Genomic DNA, 17647 nt, shown 5'->3' on the forward strand with positions numbered 1-17647 from the left:
TGGGGACAGTCACTTTGCTTTTTCTGCTTCACTATCAAGAGTGAAGGTCTCTATTGCTCAAGATAAACTCTTCTGGTTTTTCACTTTGACCCTTTCTTTTCTCCTTGGGGGCACTGAATTCCTTTCTGACTCCTTTTCTCTCACGTTTCCCCTTTCTCTGGATCCCTTTCCTCCATTGGGAAACATGCCAATGCTCTAATTTAAGCAACAACAACAATGAAACACTCATTTAACCCCATTTTGCTTCTTCACCTACTCCTGAATCTTTCCCTTTCACACCACTGGAAACAATTGCAATCTTTGCTTCAAAGAGCTCTCGCTGGCTTGTGGTGACTTCTGTCCTCGGGACTCGGACAGCTTGTCTTCATTGAGGAGACCAGCAGTCTCGTAATGACTGGACCACCTGGACAGCAATCTGTTCCTACTTGACCAGATGTCTTGGTAGTCTTGGATACTATTAATCACTAGATTCATAACCTTAATGGTAACAAAGACAGGAGTATAAAACAATAATGATATAAAGTGAAGATTACCCCTGTTATTGCTCCTGTACAATCCATCACCCCAGTCTAATCATGATGAAGCCACCAGACCTAACCCAGATGAGCAACATGCTACAAAATACCTGGCCAGGTACTCCTCGAAACTGTCTAGGAGAAAAAATATCTGAGAAACTGTCACAGCCAAGACGAGGCTAAAGAGACATGGGTGGTTGATTACATATAATGTGGTACCCTGGGTGGGATGCTGGAACAGAAAGCAGACACTAGGTAAGTCTAAGGATATCTAACTAAACCACTGATGCTTCTTTAAAATGATGCATTGATACTGGTTCATTGGTTGTAACAAATGTACCATACCCATGTGAGATGTTAATTAGGGGAAAATCTGTGCACAAGGCATATGGAAACACTCAGTACTATCTTTACAACCTTTCTGTGAATCTGAAGCTGTTCTAACTTTAAGTTTATTATTTTTCTTAAATCTGATGATATAAGCCTTCTGGATATGACCTCCTTTAGCAAAAGACTGACTGGTTTCTTCACATAAGAAGCTTATTCTTACCAAATTGCAGACACTACTGAAGAGGTAAAATTAAAGGTATATATATTTTTTGTTTTGTAAATGATTGTTTTTTGTGTGTTATCAGCTGATTATATTTTGGAATGAATATGTGGATTAAGTTAAAATGCACAAATGGGGAGTAAAACTTGTGTAAATTTCCTGTGCTTTTCTTGCATTTTTTTAAAAGGAGGATATATTCTTCATGGAAATATGAGTTGATATTAGAATTGAATCATACTTTATCATGTCAATACATAGTTACAATATTTTTAAAAGGTGGATAATGTAAATCATTTTGGGGACATATAAGAAAATGTAGATTATTTGCTAGCCAGAAAAGCACACATTTAGAAACATGTTGAAAAGCTCGTTCTTCAAATTAGAGACCCCAAGTGCTCATCCTCGTTGAAATGGCTGATCATACCAGTGTGTGCTTTATTTAGACAAAATATGCAAAGAACATTCTTATGCAATGAGAATCTAAATGTGCACAACAGCAGCCAGTTTCCGATGTTAAATGTAATCATTGTTTTAAATTTCCTGCACGACTTTCTTCAAAATAATCAGCTCTATTCTTGGATACGTTTCTAGGATTTCTTCTCTAGACGATGGGAAAACATTTACTCACTTAAAGGAAATATATATGAGGATACATTTCCACTAAGCTCTGCTCCAGAGTTTCCCACTTGCAGAGCATTCCAGTTTTTCTTTCTGTCTTATACTTTCCTCCTGAAGCCCAGATACTCACAAGGAGCTGGGGAGGCAGGACTGTGGCTAGTTCTGGGAAACTAGTCTAAAAAATGACCCTCTCCAGCTCATTGGCATTTGCTTCTGGGTTGGGTTGGCTGCTTTGAACATTGATTTGTCTTTCCTGAAGGTGATGCTAGATGGGAGAGGCAGTTAGCTGGATGAGAGGTTTTTTAAGAATTAGGGGAGCAGTGGTGGCTGGAGAACTCCCACCCCTGGCTGGGAAGCCAAGCATTCCAAGGACTGCCCAAAGGTTTCCTGAGAGCTTCTGTTCTTACAGCCTTGAACAGCCAGAGACAATTCTCCTTATCTCGCTGAGCCCGAGGCAGGGTCCTGCCTGAGACTTTGCTCTCTGTGACCCAGGAATGGCCATGGGGCCTTGGGGCCTGGGTGCCTGAGGTTCTGACGGTGGGGTGGTGATCAAAAGAGGTGTGGAAGAGCTGGTGGGCATTGTTGTGTCAAGCAGGCAGAAGAGATCTAATGAATCTCTCTCTTCTCCATGAAAATTTGAAATCAGTCTAGAAACAGGCAATCAAATTGGGCAGATACAGATGTGAAAAACCTGCTGAGGACCGCGGTGTTCAGCCAGTGGTCATGTTCCTATTTCACCTCCAGATTAAGAAGACTTGTCCACCACATCATAATAAATGAGCTGTGTTGACCAGACGCCAGCGGGCCTGCCTCTAAGAATCCTGGCAGGGAGAGGCAGAACCCTGCTGGCAGCTGGTTTCCACAGTCAGAGAAGTTGGGAAGACCTAGATCTTCCTCTAGATCTGTCATCAGGTTCCCCAGTCAGGAGGAAGGGCTGGGAGTCCAGAGGGCTGTTTTCATGAGTGTCTTCCTCTTAAAGCTGAAGCCAGCCTCTGTACCCCAACACTGAGTTAATTCTCTGAGACTGAGTTCTGGGTGAAGTTGAGAAGAATACCTTTATCGCTTTGCCAGGCAACAGGGGGCCACAGTGGGCTACTGTCCTCAAAACTGTGTCCCAAACTGGGGGTGGGGGGTGGGAAATGAGGAGTCTGACAGCAATGGTTAAAGAGGGCATGAAGTAAGTGGGAGTCAGCAGCATCATCCTTCCGGTTCCAGCCCTTCTGGGGCTTCGTGCTTGTGGGCAGCACACAGTTAACTTCTTCCACCTGGTAGGGGTTTCAGTATCGGCAAAACAGTTCAAAGACTTGGTTGTGCCTATAGCTTGAGCCATGTATCCCTTGATACATTGTGTGTATCCCTTGAGTTTGAACAATCTCCAGGAGTTGGTGATGGACAGGGAAGCCTGGCGTGCTGCAGTCCAAGGGTTTGCAAATAGTCGGACACGACTGAGCCACTGAACTGAACTGATCCCTTGAGCATGAACCAGGATCTGCCCCCAGGCTGCACTACAGTTTATCTAGGCTGCTCCTCCCTTTAATTAGCATCTGTTTGAACTTGCCTGTTGGAACTCAGGGAAGGGCTTTGGGATTGAATGAAACCTATTTCCTATAATCAAGGGATGGGGGACATGGGCTTTAATGCCCAGGAGCCCCAAGGGGGTCCTGCTGGTATCTCTCTGGGAAAGGGAGACCGAGCAAGAAAGCTCCCTCCCACCAAGACTGCATCTCTGACAGCAGAAAAATGTGTGACCAGATTCATTTGTCTTTTGGAGGAGATTAATCTTTGTTCATAGCCCTGAACTGAGAGCTAAGGGCTGGTAAGATACAGAAAAAATCAAGGCAGAGTCTCTGGTTTCCTGGAGATTACAATCTAGCTGGAGTGACAGTGCATGGGAAACTGTGGGTAACACTTCAAAACATATTATAACTGTTCTAATGGAAGAGACAGGTGGCAGGCAGAAGATCGTGAACTCAGAGGAAGGGAGAAGGGTCTATTCTACAGCTGGCAAGCCAAGTCTCAGGAGTAGGGCTCATCCAAGTAGACCTGGAAGGATGGAAGTCCTTAGAAAGGCAAGAGTAGGATGAAGGGGTTCTGTGTGTGTGTGTGAGCTGGACTAAGAGCTAGGTTTGAACACTTGGACACATGATGTTACTGAAGGTCAGCCTGTCCAACCACAACAGCAAACAATGCATCAGGGTTTGGAGGAAAAAATAAACAAAGCAGGTGGTGTCTGACCACCTTGGTGGGAGCTGGCTAAGCCCTGAGTCTCAGGAGTGGTGGTGTCATTGCGTCCATGCAGTTGACAGGACAACGAGGTGGTGTAGGGTTGGCAAGAGCTGAAAAGATGCTGGCTGGCATGGAAGTATTACTGGAAAATTTCAGGCTGTTGAGATGGTGTCAAGGGCTATCTGGTTTGTGGGACATTTCTTAAATTAACTCCACACTTTAATTTCTCTTTTTTTTTAATTTATTTTAATTGGAGGCTAATTACTTTACAATATTGTGGTGGTTTTTGCCATACATTCATATGAATCAGTGGAGAAGGCAATGGCACCCCACTCCAGTACTCTTGCCTGGAAAATCCCATGGACAGAGGAGCCTGGTGGGCTGCAATCCATGGGGTCGCTAAGAGTCAGACACGACTTCACTTTCACTTTTCACTTTCATGCATTGGAGAAGGAAATGGCACCCACTCCAGTGTTCTTGCTTGGAGAATCCCAGGGATGGGGGAGCTTGGTAGGCTGCCGTCTATGGGGTCGCACAGAGTTGGACATGACTGAAGCAACTTAGCAGCAGCAGCAGCAGCATATGACTCAGCCATGGGTGTACATGTGTTCCCTATCCTGACCCTCCCTTCCACTTCCCTTCCCATCCCATTCCTCAGGGTCATCCCAGTGCCCCAGCCCTGAGCACCCTGTCTCATGCATCGAACCTGGACTGGCAATCTATATCACATATGATAATAAACATGTTTCAAAGCTATTCTCTCAAATCATTCCACCCTCGCCTTCTCCCACAGAGTCCAAAAGTCTGTTCTTTACATGTGTGTCTCTTTTGCTGTCTCACATATAGGGTCATTGTTACCATTTTTCTAAATTCCATATATAGGTGTTAGTATACTGTATTGGTGTTTTTCTTTCTGGCTTACTTCAGTCTGTATAATAGGCTCCAGTTTCATCCACCTCATTAGAACTGATTCAAATGCATTCTTTTTAATGGCTGAATAATACTCCATTTGGAGAAGGCAATGGCACCCCACTCCAGTACTCTTGCCTGGAAAATCCCATGGACGGAGGAACCTGGTAGGCTGCAGTCCATGGGGTCGCTAAGAGTCGGACATGACTGAGCAACTTCACTTTCACTTTTAACTTTCATGCACTGGAGAAGGAAATGGCAACCCGCTCCAGTGTTCTTGCCTGGAGAATCCCAGGGACAGTGGAGCCTCATGGGCTGCCATCTATGGGGTCGCACAGAGTCGGACACAACTGAAGCGACTTAGCAGCAGCAGCAATACTCCATTGTGTATATGTACCACAGCTTTCTTATCCATTAGTCTGCCAATGGACATCTAGGTTGCTTCCATGTCCTGGCTATTGTAAACAGTGCTGTGATGAACATTGGGGTACACGTGTCTCTTTCAATTCTTGTTTCCTCAGTGTGTATGCCCAGCAGTGGGATTGCTGGGTCATAAGGCAGTTCTATTTCCAGTTTTTTAAGGAATCTCCACACTGTTCTCTATAGTGGCTGTACTAGTTTGCATTCCCACCAACAGTGTAAGAGGGTTCCTTTTTCTCCACACCCTCTCCAGCATTTATTTTTTGTAGACTTTTTGATAGCAGCCATTCTGATGGCATGAGATGGTACCTCATGGTGGTTTTGATTTGCATTTCTCTGACAATGAATGATGCTGAACATCTTTTCATGTGTTTGTAAGCCATCTATATGTCATCTTTGGAGAAATGTCTGTTTAGTTCTTTGGCCCATTTTTTTGATTTGGGTCGCTTAGTTTTTTGGAATTGAGCTGCAGGAGTTGCTTGTGTATTTTTGAGATTAATTCTTTGTCAGTTGCTTCATTTGCTATTATTTTTTCCCATTCTGAAGGCTGTCTTTTCACCTTGCTTATAGTTTAATTTCTCTTTCTTACAACTTAAACTTCTTTTGCAGCCTATGTTGAGGGCTCATTACATGTATCAAGAACTAGATGAAGCTATAGATAGATATATAAAGATTTATCTATACCCATATCTTTCTCTTTGATTTAGCGGTTCCTTTCAGGAAATACACTTTAGGAGAAATTAGTGTAAGTACAGAGGAAAGAATCGAAGAAAAAGAAAGAGAGTCTTTCAATAGACCAAATATCAGGTCATATTAGAGTAAATTATTCATAGTAACTTGATAACATGTAATAAAGCTATTTAATTAATTTACACCACAACTATATACTAAATGCTTGTTATTACCAAGCATGAAGTGTTTAAAATAACATGAAAAATGCTTATACCATCATATTATGTAAAAAATGAGACAAAATTATATGGAGTATGCTTGCTGCTGCTGCTGCTAAATCGCTTGAGTCGTGTTCGACTCTGTGCGACCCCATAGACGGCAGCCCACCAGGCTCCCCCGTCCCCGGGATTCTCCAGGCAAGAATACTGGAGTGGGTTGCCATTTCCTTCTCCAATGCATGAAAGTGAAAAGTGAAAGTGAAGTCGCTCAGTCGACAGGTATGTAAAAACAAAGTTACTTCCCCTAAATTCATGCCTTGGATTAAGACTTGAAAGGAATACTTTGAGAGTATGCTTCAGTGGTGGGATTGCATAGTTTTATTTGCTTCTCTATAATTTTCAAATTTCTTTAATGAAGAAAAGATGTTAAATAAAGTGAGCTTCTGATCTAGAGGCAGGCAGGGCTACCAGTAAAGAAGTGAAATTGTCACTTGTTCTGAATCAAATGATGGCTGGGCCTGGGTCTTCCAGGTAAGGATGGAGCCAAGAGGGCAGTTTCTGGTCTATTTTCCATTTGTCTCCACTCTTGTTCCTCATAATGATGCCAAGGAGAATGTGTGTTCAAAGTATTTGTCTCAGGCAGAGGCTGACTTCAGCAGAACTTTGTCACACCTCCCAGGGCTGGGTTTCACTGAAGCTGGCTGGTCTCCAGGGTTCTGTACTTGGCAACCCTCTTCAAAATTTGGTGTGAAATACAGCACGCCATCATTTCAGAGGCTGAAATTGCTCTCTGTGAAAGGTCCAAGGCTTATGATTGAGAAAGTTACAACATCAAGACCTGGAGCATTTTCTACAGTGGAGAAGAACTTTTTATTTAGCTTTACTTTAAAGCCTCTTTCTTCTTCCTAAAAAAAATGACTGCTCACAAGCTGCATTCTGAGTCCTATTAAGGAAATATACAACTCCTTGAAAACTTCTGAGCCTGGGTAAATCATGCAGAGTTAGAACTTGGACATGTAAAGTTAATGTTTTGATGAGGTCTGAAGGTGGTGCTGGTGTTAAAGACCCTGCATGCCAGTGCTGAGATCTAAGAGACATGGGTTTGATCCCTGGGTTGGGAAGATCCCTGGAGGACGCATGGCAATCCACTCCACTATTCTTGCCTGGAGAATCCCATGGACAGAGGAGCCTGGTGGGCTATAGTCCATGGGGTCGCAAAGAATTGGACATGACTGAGCCACTGAGCACTAGCACTCACCCACAAAGCAAAGCTGCCACCCAGGGGCACAGTGTGTGTACCCACAGATGTCTGTCATCTGTGATGTGATGGTTCAGAACTTTCGAAAGTTGAGGGCAGATCAAAGTTAGTGTTTCTTGTGTTTTAATGAATTACAGTGTTAGGAAATATGATAATGAAATTGTGGAAGTGTCTTCTGGAGAGCGGAAGTGGACAGTTGGTACATGTTTATGCATCTCGAGAGCGGTCAATTCCCTCAACACAACAAGCCTTGACTAAGGGTTTACTGTGCTCACAGCATCACTCTGAGCCCAGCACAGTCCGTGGCAAACACGTCAGCCTGAATCTTTACTCTTGACACATTTAATTTCCAGTGATTAAATCTGTTAATGTTAAGGATACAGGCAACTTGGATTATACAAGTAAACAAGCAATGGGACAAGAAAGGGATGTTGAAGGGAGGTTCAAATGACACCGAGTCAGTTATGCAGAGATCAGTTTTTCAGCCACATGAATCCCTGGACAAACAGGAGTAATCACGAGGAGACTAACTGTGCCTGGTGCAGAAAGCAGAACCATGGGGCTGCCATTGGGAAGGCGGGCAGGACATGGTGGTATTGTGTGGACCAGGGGGAAGACTTGGGTTTTACTCTGAGTGCAGTGGTGTGGCCTGGGGAGACCAAGCAGGAGGGTGGCAGGATAGAATATTCATTTAAAATAGCATTTGCTTTCTCTGTGGAAAATGAATGGTGAGGAGGACAAGAGTGAAGCAGGGGACTTGGCTGGAAGGCTTTGCAAAAGCTGAGAAGGTGTCAGATGCTGGATAGCTTATGTGTTCAGGCAGAGGTCATAGGTCTCTCTGGTAAAGGGGATGATTTGTGTAAAAGAATAAGAGGAATCAGTGGTGACTCCAAGGTTTTGCTTTGAGCATCTGGACCGATGTATTTGGTGTTTGTTGAATTGAGAAGGAAGCAGGAGGGGTCAGTTAGTAGTGAATCCAAAGACTATGTGATCACATGATACTTGGGGACCCTAATCATGCAGAGATGTCAGGTTGGCAGCTGCATGTGTGGGTCAGAAATTTAGGGGAGTTTAAGGCTAGAGATGCAAGTTTTTTTAGTTGCTGGCTTCAAGGTGGTAGCCAGATGGGCTATGTAATTTCTGGGTCAAAGTGCGAAATGGAAATGCTGAGTTCTTTCATTGATACACTGCTATGAATTTCACGGTGACAACAGCAGGCATTGGAAAGAGTGACTTGAGAGACAAAGGGGATTAGCACCGAACACGCGTGTGAAATGACCTCTGGGAGTCCAACAGAGTGAGAAGAAAAGCCAGGGAAAGTGTTGAACAAAATGACCCCTTTTGTAGAAAGGAAATCAGAAGAAGGTTGTAGCCTGAAGCTCGAAGAGGAATTTCAAGAAGGAAGGAATGACCATTTGTTTTGGCCGTTGGTAAGTGGGAAGAAGAGAGAATTCACCACTGGATCAGGCAACCTAAGGCTGTCAGGTACCATGGCAAAGGCATTTTTAGGGGCCAGAAGACAGCAGAGGCATGACTGAGGTTGTTTACGAAGGAACGGAGAGAAAGGAACCAGACGGTATGACCACGGGCAGCTCTCCCTCACCTGCACTATTCACAGGATTCCTGTTACAAGTTACAAGTAGGCAGCTGGAGAAAAAGGGACAAGGTACAGACAATAAAAGCTTTTTTTTTTTTTTAAGGAAAATATTGGTATATTATTATGCCAATGGGCACAATCCCAAAAGAGGGAAATGTTGATGATGTAGGCAAAGGGGTGTGTGACCCTGAGAAGGGGTACCATCCAGAGAGTGTTCAGAGGTGTTATCTGGTGGCTAAAATATTTCATCCATTTGTAACAGGTCTTTTCCTGTGTCCAATTTTAGTGATTAGCATCTGGAGGGGAAGTCCAGTCAGTCAAATATTAGACAGCAAGGAGCCATGTCTCCCCACCCCGGCCCCATTGCACTGCCCTGGCTCTGGCATCTCCATGAAACAGAGACCCTCAGGGGGCTTTTCAGGGCAGCCTTGGGTTGGGAGAGGCTGATTCTCACTGAGGCAGCCTGGGGTTTGTCTTCTCAAAGAGCCCTTTGTTCCCATGCTGGAAGGGACCAACTTCTGAGGAAGGACACATCCGAAGACGCTCCACAGCCACTCACAGGCTGAGTCCCTATTTGGGTCATGCCTTTCACGGACTTGGCTTCCTCCAAGTTTAAAATAGTTATTAGTCTGAACCCTTTGAAGCTGCTAGTACCCTGTTGTTGACCAAAAATAGCAACTTACGTCGTTGCAACCTGATTTTCAGAGATTTTTATCTCAGGGAGATAGAGACATTTTGTAGAAATGACTGTCATTCCTTTAAGTTTTGCTCAAGTTCAGGAAAGTTTAATGACCTCATAGCAGGTCAGATTTCACCATTCATTTATTTCTGGTTAAGCCAGGTGCTGCCACCAAATGACTTAAGGAAAACAACAACAACAACAAAAATCTGTTGACTTTTAAACTCTGGATTTTGGAATTTCAAATAAGGGCCTGAGGTACTGGATGAGCTGGAGGAAGTCCGTGCAAGTCGACTAGTTTCACAGTGTGGCGGATCCGTTTAGCCGATTGTGAGTCTATCTATACACAAAGGCTTTATTTCTCGAAGCTTTTAATTCGTTGCTTTAAAAAATTGTCTTAACGACTACTTATATTCTTCTTTGATTTAGCAAACTTCTTTTTCAGTAGTGTGAAAACCGAGTTCCAATTGGGCATGGTGGGCTTCTCACAAATTCCAAAATAGTGAAGTACAAATTAAAAGAGATGTATTAAAGGCAACTCTCATTACCCACGTTAATGGGGAGCAGGCAGTGGATACTATTCAGCTATCACCTAAATTCGTAGTTGCCACTTCTCTTCCATCAGCTCTTTCATCAGGGCAGCTAATGAGCAGCAAATTGGCTGATGCGTGTTGCACCTCTGCCTCTGTCCTGGCCTCCCCCGGGACGGTCCTGATAAGGAGGAAGAAGACTATGACAGGCATCGGGATAGCAGAGTCTGCCCCCACGCAGCATCTGGAGGACTCAGAGCGGTCTCAAAAATAGAAGACAAAACTGGGGTTTAGATGAAAAAGAAAGACAAACTTTTCTTTTGAAATATTAGGCTTATTTTATCAATAAGTATGTATTTTCAAATTAATGAAATTAAAAGGAATTTGTGTCAAAAGTGTTTCTTGGAAATTTAAGATCTAACACAATAAGCTTAAAAATCATGAAATGTGCTTTTTGCACTTATCCAATTCTTGTTCTAAGGCTGTGTCTCCGTGAAGATCTCTTGCTGAGCTATTTAGAAGCAACTTACAATGAATTTAGAAGTGTTTCCTGTCTCATGCCTTTCCAGTGAGATGGTGCCGATCTCAAATTTCTTCCAGCCTAAATCTAGATGTTATTTAAGTATCTTCTGTTGTGTGTATGTGTGTAATATTGTTTTATATATGTATTGTATTAATTTAAGAGGTGAAGGAAATGGCAACCCACTCCAGTGTTCTTGCCTTGAGAATCCCAGGGATGGTGGAGCCTGGTTGGCTGCCGTCTATGAGGTCACACAGAGTCGGACACGACTGAAGTGACTTAGCAGCAGCAGCAACCTCTTTAACTACTTGAAATCATGAAAAGGTTTAGAGAGAATTAAAAGTGCTTTCATTTTTTTTTATGGATTTTATCATTTATAGCTTTAAATGCATAGCAATTGTAGCAATTGTTAGAAAAATCATATATATGAATTAAATTATGTGAATTCTTTATTTGGGGGACTCAAAAATATATCTTGTTTTAAGTATATCTCTAATTTCCTGATGGATCTTTAGTAATTCAATCATCAGTTAAAATTTAATCTTAAATCCTTGAATATGACTGTTACATGAATACAGAAAGGAATTCTGATGTATGTTATATACATATTTTGTAGTTTCTAAACATGTGTTTTTCTCCTTTGAACTTGTAGTGTGGCTATTAATAGCATATGAAATGACTACTTTGATTTTGAACTCAATTCAGTATTGTTTCCAACATAGATGGATGAAAATAAAGTTGTCATAGACACTGTGATAAATAAGTTGAGAGGAATGGAAGAACATAAAGTTTGTGATTATGTATCTAAAATTTGTCCTTGCTTTTCAATGTACAGAGAAAAAAGTCTAACTGTGAGTGGTCTTCTCATAAACAAGTACAGTGAATGTCTGGATTCCCCAGGACAAAGCAGGGACTCTGAGTTACTGCCCCCTCCCCACCATCAGGACGGGATTTTCTCCAATAGACTCGTGGCCGGGGAAGGTGCTGCCCTGAACCCTGGATTCTGTGTTCACATGGAAGCTCTTTTATAGAGCTTTCCTTGTCCCACAGGCAATTCAAGTTCTATTTCTGGGTCTTGGACAACAAAATCACATTGACTAGCCCATAGCCAACGCCCGAGATGAAGAGAGATGTTTGTTCCATGGTCTGGGCTGCAGGGGAAGTCTCTGAGTCCACACTGTGATTCCTGCCAATCATAAGGAAGCAGAGAATTCAGAATAGCCATAGAGAGCATCACATGATCGCCCGACTATTTAGTGGGAGATGGAGCAGAGAGGTGTCTTCTGCATGGTGAGTGGAGGACAAGGGCGTGGAAATCATGTGGGCACAGGGAAGCCACGGGCACAGTGGCTGAAAGAAACCTCTGCAGCCTCCCAGGCTTGAGTAGGCACATGGGTGGGTCAATTCCACCTTGCTTTGTTCTTTCTCTTTTTTAAAAAACAACACCCTTCTATTATAGAGTTCCTCTGCCTTCTTGAGTCTACATTTCTAAGTCATGCTCCTTTTCTTAGAGAATTATTTGCATGCAAACTCAGACACAGGAGAGTCATAGGGACTCCTGTCCTATGAAAAGTGAGTAAGATAAGGTGTGTATTAGACCTTGATGTTGTAATCATGGCTCTGATGGTTCCAGCACCTCTGGCATAACTTAAGGTGGTTCTGATACTTGCTTTTGTGTTTTGTCTTTTAACTGTCTTGTGATTTTCTGTTGAAAGCTGGATACGATGTACTGGGTAAAAAGAACACAGCATGTGTTCTTGTGGAGGCTGTGGCTTGTGAATTTCCACTCTGGTAAGTTGGGATTCTCTGTGTCCGCTTGTCTCTCCAATACCAAGGGCAGTAGTTTTCCCTATGGCCTCGATTCTTTGCTGAACGTAAGAAGAGTTGTTGATTTTCAGTTTGCTCAGCTTTTTGCTTTTTCTTATAATGATGGCATGATGACTTCTAAGCTCCTTACAGGATGGATCAGAAACTGGAAGTCAGTGAGATCAGTTCTGTACGAAACGAGTATGGTCACTCCTTCATCAGGGGTGTAAAAAGCACCTGCCCTAAAGACATAACAGCTAATAAGGACATATTTTGGTAGACATGTTAAACAAAGCTCTATCTATAAACATAGGAATTGATTCATTTTATCTTTCTCTTCAACATTTCCCCCAAAGACTTCCCAATAACTCTTCTATTGGTAACACAGAATTTGGCTAATCTTAGAGAAGGAAAAATATTAGGTGTTGACAGCTAAGCAGAGCTTTATTTTTGAACAGTTCTGTGCTATTTTCTTTTGGGTTTGGCCCTGTAAACTGTAGGAGGAACACTGAAGAAAGGGAGGTGAGAAACTGCCTGCTGTCAAGTCTGACTCTTTGTGACCCCATGGACTGCAGCCCACCAGGCTCCTCTGTCCATGGCATTTCCCAGGCAAGAATACTGAAGTCAGTTGCCATTTCCTCCTCCACGGGATCTTTCTGAGCCACAGATTGAACCCACATCTCCTACATTGGCAGGTGGGTTCTTTACCCCTAAGCCACATGGGAAGCCTGATGAACACCTGGGATAGTTCAGAAATTGCTAGCTAAGATCTTGGAGACACCAGAAGAAATCTGGGGATTGCTCAGTCTCGGGGAGACAAGTCTGGTTCTCCATGGCTATATTACTGAATAACATACTCCTCCATAAATGACTAAAATCTAATTGCAAACACAGAGTCTCTGCCTGGCACATGTTACCACCAATAAACATGAGCAACGGTGAATATGTAGCCCTAATTTCATTGCTTAACACAGTGCCTGGTACACACTTGCTAAAGGAAAACAAAAACAAACACAAAACACTGACTTTGTTATGTGAAGCACACTGCTCGAACATTCTTTCTTTGCTCCACAAAATAGACCTTGAGGACATGGGCTTGCATTAGTACAGTTAGATGAAGTTAATTATAAGAAATAACCCTCTGGTGTTTCTGAGAGCGTTTGCTGGGAAAAGTCAAGTACTTTCTTTCCTGTCAAATATTTAAGATTGGGAAGACTTAATTTTAATCCTACTTGATAGTGCTTGGGTCAACTATAAAATTATAATATTTAAAAATCACTTCAAAAGACTTTTCTCTCAGGAAGATTATCCTTCTAGGCTTAAAAAAGAAACACATCATTATTGGAAGGATCCTTCTATTGTTACATCCACTCCACAGCTTTGCTAAAGACCATTCCCCTTGTCCCAGCAATAATCCACTTGTAATGTTCATTGTTTCTTTAGCTCTTAGAGTAAAAGTTGAACAAATATACCCTTAGCTGTTTTTTTTTTTTTCCTAATGGTTTCTTTTAAAAAAGAAAACTCGTATTTAGAGGTGGAAATAGCTTTTCCTTTAAGTTAAATTAAAAAAGAGAGAGAGCAGGCCAATAATGAAACTTGAAAGCAAAAGTCAGGTGTCAGAATGCATGCTGACCATCTGATGAAGGAAGTTGGCTCCGAAGGGGCTAAGTAATCCAGTTCTCATCATTAACCGATAGATTTCCAGGGCCAGCTCCCATCCAAGTTCAAAGCCAAGACAAGTTAAAGTTAATCAAGTGCAAAACAACTTCAATTAGTCCACAGAAAACCCGGTGACAGACCAAGGGGAGGAACCCTGCTGACACCTGCACCCTCCTGCTCCTCCCTCTGTCCCCCTCCCTCGGTGCTGGCGGAGCTGCTTGGAGGAGAACTGCCTTAGGTCTCGTCTGGAGGGACTTCAGGCTCCGGTGCCCCACCCCGCGTGCTAATGAGAGAGGCCCGCCGTCAGGGAGTGCAATTCCGCATGGACGTTTCCACCAAAATGGATTATTTCAGCCTCGTTGGTCACAGATTCTGTAGTTTTCCAGTGATTCATCTTACTATTAATAATGTCAGAGGATTTTAGGCCCTTGAATTAAATAATGACAAATAGGAGGCTGGGCTGTGTATTTCAGCGTGCAGCACTGTCAGGCCTGATAAATCGGATCCCTGAAATAGTTTGTAAAGTCCTGAATTGATGTGGCCGCTGCTGAGGGAGAGAATTAATGTTACGAAATAGGTCTGCAACCTGGATGGCACGGGAGCTGAGGAAAGCCTTTTATATAAATGCTGTGTCCGTCCTGGAGACGGGGCAGTGGGAAGTGAGTCACCCAGGAAAAGAATGTGCTTCTCTGGGGGCGACTGGCCGGGCCGGGGGCGGGAGGACCTGGAGCTCACAGACCAGTCATTTATAACCTGAAGCAGGAGGACCCCTGCCACCGAGAGGATGGAGGTGTTTACAGAGAGGAGTGATGCTTTCAAGAGTGCCAAGGCTCTGTTGACAAGTTTCTTGTGGAAAAGAGGCTTTTTGAGGTCCTTTCTCATACCCCCTCCCAGGCCAGCCCACATTAGCCCAGTCACTCACATGAGAGATCATTTTAAATTATCCTCCAATTAAAAATAGAATTAAATTAAAAATTAAAAAAAAAAACAGAGAGGAAGAAAAAATAAAAAACAACTAGAGGCACTGGGGGTGGTGGAGGAGGTGGGGGGAGCCCTGGTTGTCTTCTGATCCATGCTATGTTTAATACTCATCTTATTCAGTCTTTACAGAGAACAAAAAATGCTCACTTTTTTCCCTAAATATTTCTATAATCAATGACATTTTTGTAAATGCTCAGATCACAAGAGGAACAGAGAGCTTTGGGAATGTCCTAGTTCGTAAATACTATTAAAATATTATTTCGGTTATCATGATAATTTCCTACACTTTAAGGTTGGATTCCAACTTGCTGATGCTGGGAGAGGTCAGTCTGTCAATGTTTCCCTAGTGATGTCATCGTGGACTTGATTAACCAAGTAGATCTTCAAGCATCTCCCAGACGTGGCTACTCTGAATTGCTTTGATTTCTCCTCTTTGTTCTTATCCGTTTAAGAGACTTTTCCCCATGTTTCATCTTGAAAAGATTAAAGCAGATAAGCAAACTAAACCCTTCACCTTTTTGTAACTTCTCATATCTCTTTGACATTTTTCAAAAGTAAAATGTGTTGAAAGAAGGTATTAGTTGCTCAGTTGTGTCTGACTCTTTGTGACCCCATGGACTGAAACCCTCCAGGCTCCTCTGTCCATGGAATTTTCCAGGCAAGAATACTGGAGTGGGTTGCCATTTCTTTACCCAGGGGTTCTTCCTGACCCAGGGATCCAACCTGGGTCTCCTAGCAATGCAGGCAGAGTCTTCACTGTCTGAGCCACCAGGGAGCCCCACATTTTCATTAAAATGGGTTGATCTAATTTGTCTTTTACCAAGCTTTTGCATATAAATCATCTGGCAACTTGACGAGACTTCAGTGTTTTGTGAAAGATTTACTCTTTTTGGTGAGACTGTTGGGAGATTTTTAAGAAAGAAAGTTTCAATGTATGGAATCTAGAAAGATGGTACTGATGAACCTATTCGTAGGGCAGTGATAGAGAGGCAGACTTGTGGACACAGAGGGGGAAGGAGAGGGTGGGATGAATCGAGAGAGCAGAATGGAAACATACAGTACCATATATGAAATAGAGAGCCAGTGGGCATTTGCTGTGTAGCACAGGGAGCTCAACCCAGTGCTCTGTGACAAGCTAGAGGCCTGGGAGATGGGAGAGAGGTGGACAGGGAGGGGTATGTGTATACCTGCGGCTGATCCATGTTGATGTACGGCAGAAGCAGCACAATGCTGTAAAGCAATTATCTTTCAATTGAAAATTTTTAAAAAAGAAAGAAAGGTTCAGGTATGATTATAACTCAGTGCTTCATTTCTCTCAAGATCTTGGCGGAATACACACAGAGACCAGAAGTAAAATCCTGTAAATAAATTTCCGTCTTACTTAGAGAGCTGTGATTAGACTTTTTCTGAGTGCAAAGAATCCGGAAAAATCACAGCATCATGGGACAGAGAATTCCTGATAGGAGGGTCAACTCACAGAAGGCTAGGTCAGAGTCTTATTTTATGCACTTTTCCAAATAGCTGATAAAGGAACCTCATCAAGTTCACCATGATTTATCCATGATTCAAACAGGAGGATTAGCAGGGATTCCAACACGTTCTTGGGAATAAAGCAAGAGTAAGCTTGCCAGGAGGTTGGGTTTGTCCTGGAGAGGTAGGTTCCTTGCCATCTTGCTTCCACACCTTGAAGACGGCCACCCATGGTCAACCAAGCTCCCTTCCCCTACCTTGCCTCTCCCGCCAGCCTTCAACCCCAAGGAGGAGTCTGTAGGGACACAGAAGTGTTCATTCATGTCTCCTCTTTATGTCCATCATTTTCTCATACTTCAACTTCACTTTCTAAAAACTAAAGGAAGTTTTCCCTCCTGGACCATGTGCAGGTACTTGGAATAGAGAAGAAGACAGAGATCTCATTTTCCTTCTGCTTTTTTCTCAGCCACACCTCTGTTATGCAGGATCTTAGTTTCCCAGCCAGGGATCGAACCCGTGTCCCTTGCAGTGGAAGTGCAGAGTCTTAACCACTGGACCACCAGGGAAGTACCCGGAGCTCTGACTCTCAACAGACAGTGCTCTTCCATTGTAGTGAAGCATCTCAAACCTTATGTCAGGCCCAGCAGGTGATTCACTCACCCCATTTGCCTTCACCTATCCTGGGTTAAAACCAAAAGCCCTTGCTCCTGCTCACTTGGGCTGGTCACCCCAAAGTGTAAATGTTTCCTTAGGTGCAACTTGCTTTAAGTCTGGAGGAGCACCAGACTTAGCTTTGTGTTAGCCTGGCCAGCTTTTATGTATTGGGTAGAGCCGACCTTTTAAAATTGTAGTGCAACATGTAAAGGTGTAAACAGCTTACTTCTCGTAAGGACAGAGTTCAGGGTGATTTAACTTCTCCATGATGAAAAAGGGTTGTCTCAAACAATACACATGACTACACAAGGTTAACTCGAAGTCTTGCTCTGGTCTGTACAGTTCTCCCCAGATCCCTCCCAAGG

The sequence above is a fragment of the Bubalus kerabau genome, chromosome 13, assembly GCF_029407905.1.
Source record: "Bubalus kerabau isolate K-KA32 ecotype Philippines breed swamp buffalo chromosome 13, PCC_UOA_SB_1v2, whole genome shotgun sequence".
NCBI classification, from domain to species: domain Eukaryota; kingdom Metazoa; phylum Chordata; class Mammalia; order Artiodactyla; family Bovidae; genus Bubalus; species Bubalus kerabau.